Source organism: Oryzias latipes, chromosome 20 (assembly GCF_053564925.1).
Source record: "Oryzias latipes strain Hd-rR chromosome 20, Olatipes_Hd-rR_3.1".
Classification (NCBI taxonomy): Eukaryota; Metazoa; Chordata; class Actinopteri; order Beloniformes; family Adrianichthyidae; genus Oryzias; species Oryzias latipes.
In genome coordinates, this window is record NC_136256.1 from 40001 (window position 1) to 47500 (window position 7500).

The following is a 7500-nucleotide window of genomic DNA, read 5'->3' on the forward strand; positions in this document are numbered from 1 at the left end:
CAGAGGAGAGATGCTCCTCCAGCTGGGGAAGGCAGCCTCTTCCGCTGCTTCCCCAGGAAGAGGCTGTAGCCCAGGCCCAAGCGAAGCTCCTCTTTCCTGCCAAGGAGAGACCCTGCTGTGGCTGCCCACCTGCAGCAGCATCAGCAGCAGCAGCAGCAGCAGCAGCAGAAGAGGAGAGATGCTCCTCCACCTGGGGAAGGCAGCCTCTTCCGCTGCATCCCCAGGAAGAGGCTGTAGCCCAGGCCGAAGAGAAGCTCCTCTTTCCTGCCAAGGAGAGACCCTGCTGTGGCTGCCCACCTGCAGCATCAGCAGCAGCAGCAGCAGAGGAGAGATGCTCCTCCAGCTGGGGAAGGCAGCCTCTTCCGCTGCTTCCCCAGGAAGAGGCTGTAGCCCAGGCCGAAGCGAAGCTCCTCTTTCCTGCCAAGGAGAGACCCTGCTGTGGCTGCCCACCTGCAGCAGCATCAGCAGCAGCAGCAGCAGCAGCAGAGGAGAGATGCTCCTCCACCTGGGTAAGGCAGCCTCTTCCGCTGCATCCCCAGGAAGAGGCTGTAGCCCAGGCCGAAGAGAAGCTCCTCTTTCCTGCCAAGGAGAGACCCTGCTGTGGCTGCCCACCTGCAGCATCAGCAGCAGAGGAGAGATGCTCCTCCACCTGGGTAAGGCAGCCTCTTCCGCTGCTTCCCCAGGAAGAGGCAGAAGCCCAGGCCGAAGCGAAGCTCCTCTGTCCTGCCAAGGAGAGACCCTGCTGTGGCTGCCCCCCTGCAGCATCAGCAGCAGAGGAGAGATGCTCCTCCACCTGGGGAAGGCAGCCTCTTCCGCTGCTTCCCCAGGAAGAGGCAGAAGCCCAGGCCGAAGAGAAGCTCCTCCGTCCTGCCAAGGAGAGACCCTGCTGTGGCTGCCCACCTGCAGCATCAGCAGCAGCAGCAGCAGAGGAGAGATGCTCCTCCAGCTGGGGAAGGCAGCCTCTTCCGCTGCTTCCCCAGGAAGAGGCTGTAGCCCAGGCCGAAGCGAAGCTCCTCTTTCCTGCCAAGGAGAGACCCTGCTGTGGCTGCCCACCTGCAGCAGCATCAGCAGCAGCAGCAGCAGCAGCAGAGGAGAGATGCTCCTCCACCTGGGTAAGGCAGCCTCTTCCGCTGCATCCCCAGGAAGAGGCTGTAGCCCAGGCCGAAGAGAAGCTCCTCTTTCCTGCCAAGGAGAGACCCTGCTGTGGCTGCCCACCTGCAGCATCAGCAGCAGAGGAGAGATGCTCCTCCACCTGGGTAAGGCAGCCTCTTCCGCTGCTTCCCCAGGAAGAGGCAGAAGCCCAGGCCGAAGCGAAGCTCCTCTGTCCTGCCAAGGAGAGACCCTGCTGTGGCTGCCCCCCTGCAGCATCAGCAGCAGAGGAGAGATGCTCCTCCACCTGGGGAAGGCAGCCTCTTCCGCTGCTTCCCCAGGAAGAGGCAGAAGCCCAGGCCGAAGAGAAGCTCCTCCGTCCTGCCAAGGAGAGACCCTGCTGTGGCTGCCCACCTGCAGCATCAGCAGCAGCAGCAGCAGAGGAGAGATGCTCCTCCAGCTGGGGAAGGCAGCCTCTTCCGCTGCTTCCCCAGGAAGAGGCTGTAGCCCAGGCCGAAGCGAAGCTCCTCTTTCCTGCCAAGGAGAGACCCTGCTGTGGCTGCCCACCTGCAGCAGCATCAGCAGCAGCAGCAGCAGCAGCAGAGGAGAGATGCTCCTCCACCTGGGTAAGGCAGCCTCTTCCGCTGCATCCCCAGGAAGAGGCTGTAGCCCAGGCCGAAGAGAAGCTCCTCTTTCCTGCCAAGGAGAGACCCTGCTGTGGCTGCCCACCTGCAGCATCAGCAGCAGAGGAGAGATGCTCCTCCACCTGGGTAAGGCAGCCTCTTCCGCTGCTTCCCCAGGAAGAGGCAGAAGCCCAGGCCGAAGCGAAGCTCCTCTGTCCTGCCAAGGAGAGACCCTGCTGTGGCTGCCCCCCTGCAGCATCAGCAGCAGAGGAGAGATGCTCCTCCACCTGGGTAAGGCAGCCTCTTCCGCTGCTTCCCCAGGAAGAGGCAGAAGCCCAGGCCGAAGCGAAGCTCCTCCGTCCTGCCAAGGAGAGACCCTGCTGTGGCTGCCCACCTGCAGCATCAGCAGCAGAGGAAGGATGCTCCTCCACCTGGGTAAGGCAGCCTCTTCCGCTGCTTCACCAGGAAGAGGCAGAAGCCCCGGCCGAAGCGAAGCTCCTCTGTCCTGCCAAGGAGAGACCCTGCTGTGGCTGCCCCCTGCAGCATCAGCAGCAGAGGAGAGATGCTCCTCCACCTGGGTAAGGCGGCCTCTTCCGCTGCTTCCCCAGGAAGAGGCAGAAGCCCAGGCCGAAGAGAAGCTCCTCTGTCCTGCCAAGGAGGGACCCTGCTGTGGCTGCCCACCTGCAGCATCAGCAGCAGAGGAGAGACGCTCCTCCACCTGGGTAAGGCAGCCTCTTCCGCTGATTCCCCAGGAAGAGGCAGAAGCCCAGGCCGAAGCGAAGCTCCTCTGTCCTGCCAAGGAGGGACCCTGCTGTGGCTGCCCACCTGCAGCATCAGCAGCAGAGGAGAGATGCTCCTCCAGCTGGGGAAGGCGGCCTCTTTCGCTGCTTCCCCAGGAAGAGGCTGTAGCCCAGGCCCAAGCGAAGCTCCTCTGTCCTGCCAAGGAGGGACCCTGCTGTGGCTGCCCACCTGCAGCATCAGCAGCAGAGGAGAGATGCTGCTCCAGCTGGGGAAGGCGGCCTCTTCCGCTGCTTCCCCAGGAAGAGGCAGAAGCCCAGGCCGAAGAGAAGCTCCTCTTTCCTGCCAAGGAGAGACCCTGCTGTGGCTTCCCCCCCTGCAGCATCAGCAGCAGAGGAGAGATGCTCCACCAGCTAGGGAAAGGCAGCCTCTTCCGCTGCTTCCCCAGGAAGAGGCTGTAGCCCAGGCCCAAGCGAAGCTCCTCTTTCCTGCCAAGGAGAGACCCTGCTGTGGCTTCCCCCCTGCAGCATCAGCAGCAGAGGAGAGATGCTCCACCAGCTATGGATAGGCAGCCTCTTCCGCTGCTTCCCCAGGAAGAGGCTGTAGCCCAGGCCGAAGCGAAGCTCCTCTTTCCTGCCAAGGAGAGACCCTGCTGTGGCTGCCCACCTGCAGCATCAGCAGCAGAGGAGAGATGCTCCTCCAGCTGGGGAAGGCAGCCTCTTCCGCTGCTTCCCCAGGAAGAGGCTGTAGCCCAGGCCCAAGCGAAGCTCCTCTTTCCTGCCAAGGAGAGACCCTGCTGTGGCTGCCCACCTGCAGCAGCATCAGCAGCAGCAGCAGCAGCAGCAGAGGAGAGATGCTCCTCCACCTGGGTAAGGCAGCCTCTTCCGCTGCATCCCCAGGAAGAGGCTGTAGCCCAGGCCGAAGAGAAGCTCCTCTTTCCTGCCAAGGAGAGACCCTGCTGTGGCTGCCCACCTGCAGCATCAGCAGCAGAGGAGAGATGCTCCTCCACCTGGGTAAGGCAGCCTCTTCCGCTGCTTCCCCAGGAAGAGGCAGAAGCCCAGGCCGAAGCGAAGCTCCTCTGTCCTGCCAAGGAGAGACCCTGCTGTGGCTGCCCCCCTGCAGCATCAGCAGCAGAGGAGAGATGCTCCTCCACCTGGGGAAGGCAGCCTCTTCCGCTGCTTCCCCAGGAAGAGGCAGAAGCCCAGGCCGAAGAGAAGCTCCTCCGTCCTGCCAAGGAGAGACCCTGCTGTGGCTGCCCACCTGCAGCATCAGCAGCAGCAGCAGCAGAGGAGAGATGCTCCTCCAGCTGGGGAAGGCAGCCTCTTCCGCTGCTTCCCCAGGAAGAGGCTGTAGCCCAGGCCGAAGCGAAGCTCCTCTTTCCTGCCAAGGAGAGACCCTGCTGTGGCTGCCCACCTGCAGCAGCATCAGCAGCAGCAGCAGCAGCAGCAGAGGAGAGATGCTCCTCCACCTGGGTAAGGCAGCCTCTTCCGCTGCATCCCCAGGAAGAGGCTGTAGCCCAGGCCGAAGAGAAGCTCCTCTTTCCTGCCAAGGAGAGACCCTGCTGTGGCTGCCCACCTGCAGCATCAGCAGCAGAGGAGAGATGCTCCTCCACCTGGGTAAGGCAGCCTCTTCCGCTGCTTCCCCAGGAAGAGGCAGAAGCCCAGGCCGAAGCGAAGCTCCTCTGTCCTGCCAAGGAGAGACCCTGCTGTGGCTGCCCCCCTGCAGCATCAGCAGCAGAGGAGAGATGCTCCTCCACCTGGGGAAGGCAGCCTCTTCCGCTGCTTCCCCAGGAAGAGGCAGAAGCCCAGGCCGAAGAGAAGCTCCTCCGTCCTGCCAAGGAGAGACCCTGCTGTGGCTGCCCACCTGCAGCATCAGCAGCAGCAGCAGCAGAGGAGAGATGCTCCTCCAGCTGGGGAAGGCAGCCTCTTCCGCTGCTTCCCCAGGAAGAGGCTGTAGCCCAGGCCGAAGCGAAGCTCCTCTTTCCTGCCAAGGAGAGACCCTGCTGTGGCTGCCCACCTGCAGCAGCATCAGCAGCAGCAGCAGCAGCAGCAGAGGAGAGATGCTCCTCCACCTGGGTAAGGCAGCCTCTTCCGCTGCATCCCCAGGAAGAGGCTGTAGCCCAGGCCGAAGAGAAGCTCCTCTTTCCTGCCAAGGAGAGACCCTGCTGTGGCTGCCCACCTGCAGCATCAGCAGCAGAGGAGAGATGCTCCTCCACCTGGGTAAGGCAGCCTCTTCCGCTGCTTCCCCAGGAAGAGGCAGAAGCCCAGGCCGAAGCGAAGCTCCTCTGTCCTGCCAAGGAGAGACCCTGCTGTGGCTGCCCCCCTGCAGCATCAGCAGCAGAGGAGAGATGCTCCTCCACCTGGGTAAGGCAGCCTCTTCCGCTGCTTCCCCAGGAAGAGGCAGAAGCCCAGGCCGAAGCGAAGCTCCTCCGTCCTGCCAAGGAGAGACCCTGCTGTGGCTGCCCACCTGCAGCATCAGCAGCAGAGGAAGGATGCTCCTCCACCTGGGTAAGGCAGCCTCTTCCGCTGCTTCACCAGGAAGAGGCAGAAGCCCCGGCCGAAGCGAAGCTCCTCTGTCCTGCCAAGGAGAGACCCTGCTGTGGCTGCCCCCTGCAGCATCAGCAGCAGAGGAGAGATGCTCCTCCACCTGGGTAAGGCGGCCTCTTCCGCTGCTTCCCCAGGAAGAGGCAGAAGCCCAGGCCGAAGAGAAGCTCCTCTGTCCTGCCAAGGAGGGACCCTGCTGTGGCTGCCCACCTGCAGCATCAGCAGCAGAGGAGAGACGCTCCTCCACCTGGGTAAGGCAGCCTCTTCCGCTGCTTCCCCAGGAAGAGGCAGAAGCCCAGGCCGAAGCGAAGCTCCTCTGTCCTGCCAAGGAGGGACCCTGCTGTGGCTGCCCACCTGCAGCATCAGCAGCAGAGGAGAGATGCTCCTCCAGCTGGGGAAGGCGGCCTCTTTCGCTGCTTCCCCAGGAAGAGGCTGTAGCCCAGGCCCAAGCGAAGCTCCTCTGTCCTGCCAAGGAGGGACCCTGCTGTGGCTGCCCACCTGCAGCATCAGCAGCAGAGGAGAGATGCTGCTCCAGCTGGGGAAGGCGGCCTCTTCCGCTGCTTCCCCAGGAAGAGGCAGAAGCCCAGGCCGAAGAGAAGCTCCTCTGTCCTGCCAAGGAGGGACCCTGCTGTGGCTGCCCACCTGCAGCATCAGCAGCAGAGGAGAGACGCTCCTCCACCTGGGTAAGGCAGCCTCTTCCGCTGCTTCCCCAGGAAGAGGCAGAAGCCCAGGCCGAAGCGAAGCTCCTCTGTCCTGCCAAGGAGAGACCCTGCTGTGGCTGCCCACCTGCAGCATCAGCAGCAGAGGAGAGATGCTCCTCCAGCTGGGGAAGGCGGCCTCTTCCGCTGCTTCCCCAGGAAGAGGCTGTAGCCCAGGCCCAAGCGAAGCTCCTCTTTCCTGCCAAGGAGAGACCCTGCTGTGGCTTCCCCCCTGCAGCATCAGCAGCAGAGGAGAGATGCTCCACCAGCTAGGGAAAGGCGGCCTCTTCCGCTGCTTCCCCAGGAAGAGGCAGAAGCCCAGGCCGAGGAGAACATCCTCTGTCATGCGAAGCAGAGCCCCTGCTGTGGCCGCCCCCCCTGGAGCATCAGCAGCAGAGGAGAGATGCTCCTCTGCCTGGAGAACGTTGCCTCCTCCACTGCTGCCACAGGAAGAGGCAGAAGCTCAGGCCGAAGGAAAGCTCCTCTTCACTGGGAAGGAAGCCTGGGCTGCAGCCTGGAAGCAGAAGCCGAGATTAGCTCCACCTCCTGACCCAGGGCAGACGCTCCTCTTCCTGGGCAAGGAGGCCTGCCCAGGCCCCCTGCAGGAACCAGGCTCACCAGCCGAACCTGCGTACCCACACTTAAACACCCCTCCTGGGATGCACAAAGAAACTCACCCCGCCAGACCTCCGTGACACTGGTACCCCAGCAAGATTTTCGTGACGCTGGTGCCCCAGCAAGATTTTCGTGACGCTGGTACCCATGAAATATTTTCGTGACACTGGTACCCCTGATGGATTTTCGTGACGCTGGTACCCATGAAAGATCTTCGTGACGCTGGTACCCACGATGGATTTTCGTGACGCTGGTACCCACGATGGATTTACGTGACGCTGGTACCCACGATGGATTTTCGTGACGCTGGTACCCACGATGGATTTACGTGACGCTGGTACCCACGATGGATTTTCGTGACGCTGGTACCCACGATGGATTTACGTGACGCTGGTACCCATGAAAGAGTTTCGTGACGCTGGTACCGCAGCACCCTGACACTTTGTCATTTTTCTGGGAGGTATTTTTCGTGACGCTGGTACCACAGCACCCTGACACTTTGTCGTTTTTCTGGGAGGTCTTTTTCGTGACGCTGGTACCAGAGCACCCTGACACTCTGTCGTTTTCCTGGGAGTTCTTTTTCGTGACGCTGGTGCCACAGCGCCCTGACACTTTGTCGTTTTTCTGGGAGGTATTTTTCGTGACGCTGGTGCCACAGCACCCTGACACTTTGTCATTTTTCTGGGAGGTATTTTTCGTGACGCTGGTGCCACAGCACCCTGACACTTTGTCATTTTTCTGGGAGGTCTTTTTCGTGACGCTGGTACCAGAGCACCCTGACACTCTGTCGTTTTTCTGGGAGGTCTTTTTCGTGACGCTGGTACCACAGCACCCTGACACTTTGGCGTTTTTCTGGGAGGTCTTTTTCGTGACGCTGGTGCCACAGCGCCCTGACACTCTGTCGTTTTTCTGGGAGGTCTTTTTCGTGACGCTGGTGCCACAGCGCCCTGACACTTTGTCATTTTTCTGGGAGGTATTTTTCGTGACGCTGGTGCCACAGCACCCTGACACTTTGTCATTTTTCTGGGAGGTATTTTTCGTGACGCTGGTACCACAGCACCCTGACACTTTGTCGTTTTTCTGGGAGGTCTTTTTCGTGACGCTGGTACCACAGCACCCTGACACTTTGTCGTTTTTCTGGGAGGTCTTTTTCGTGACGCTGGTACCACAGCACCCTGACACTTTGTCGTTTTT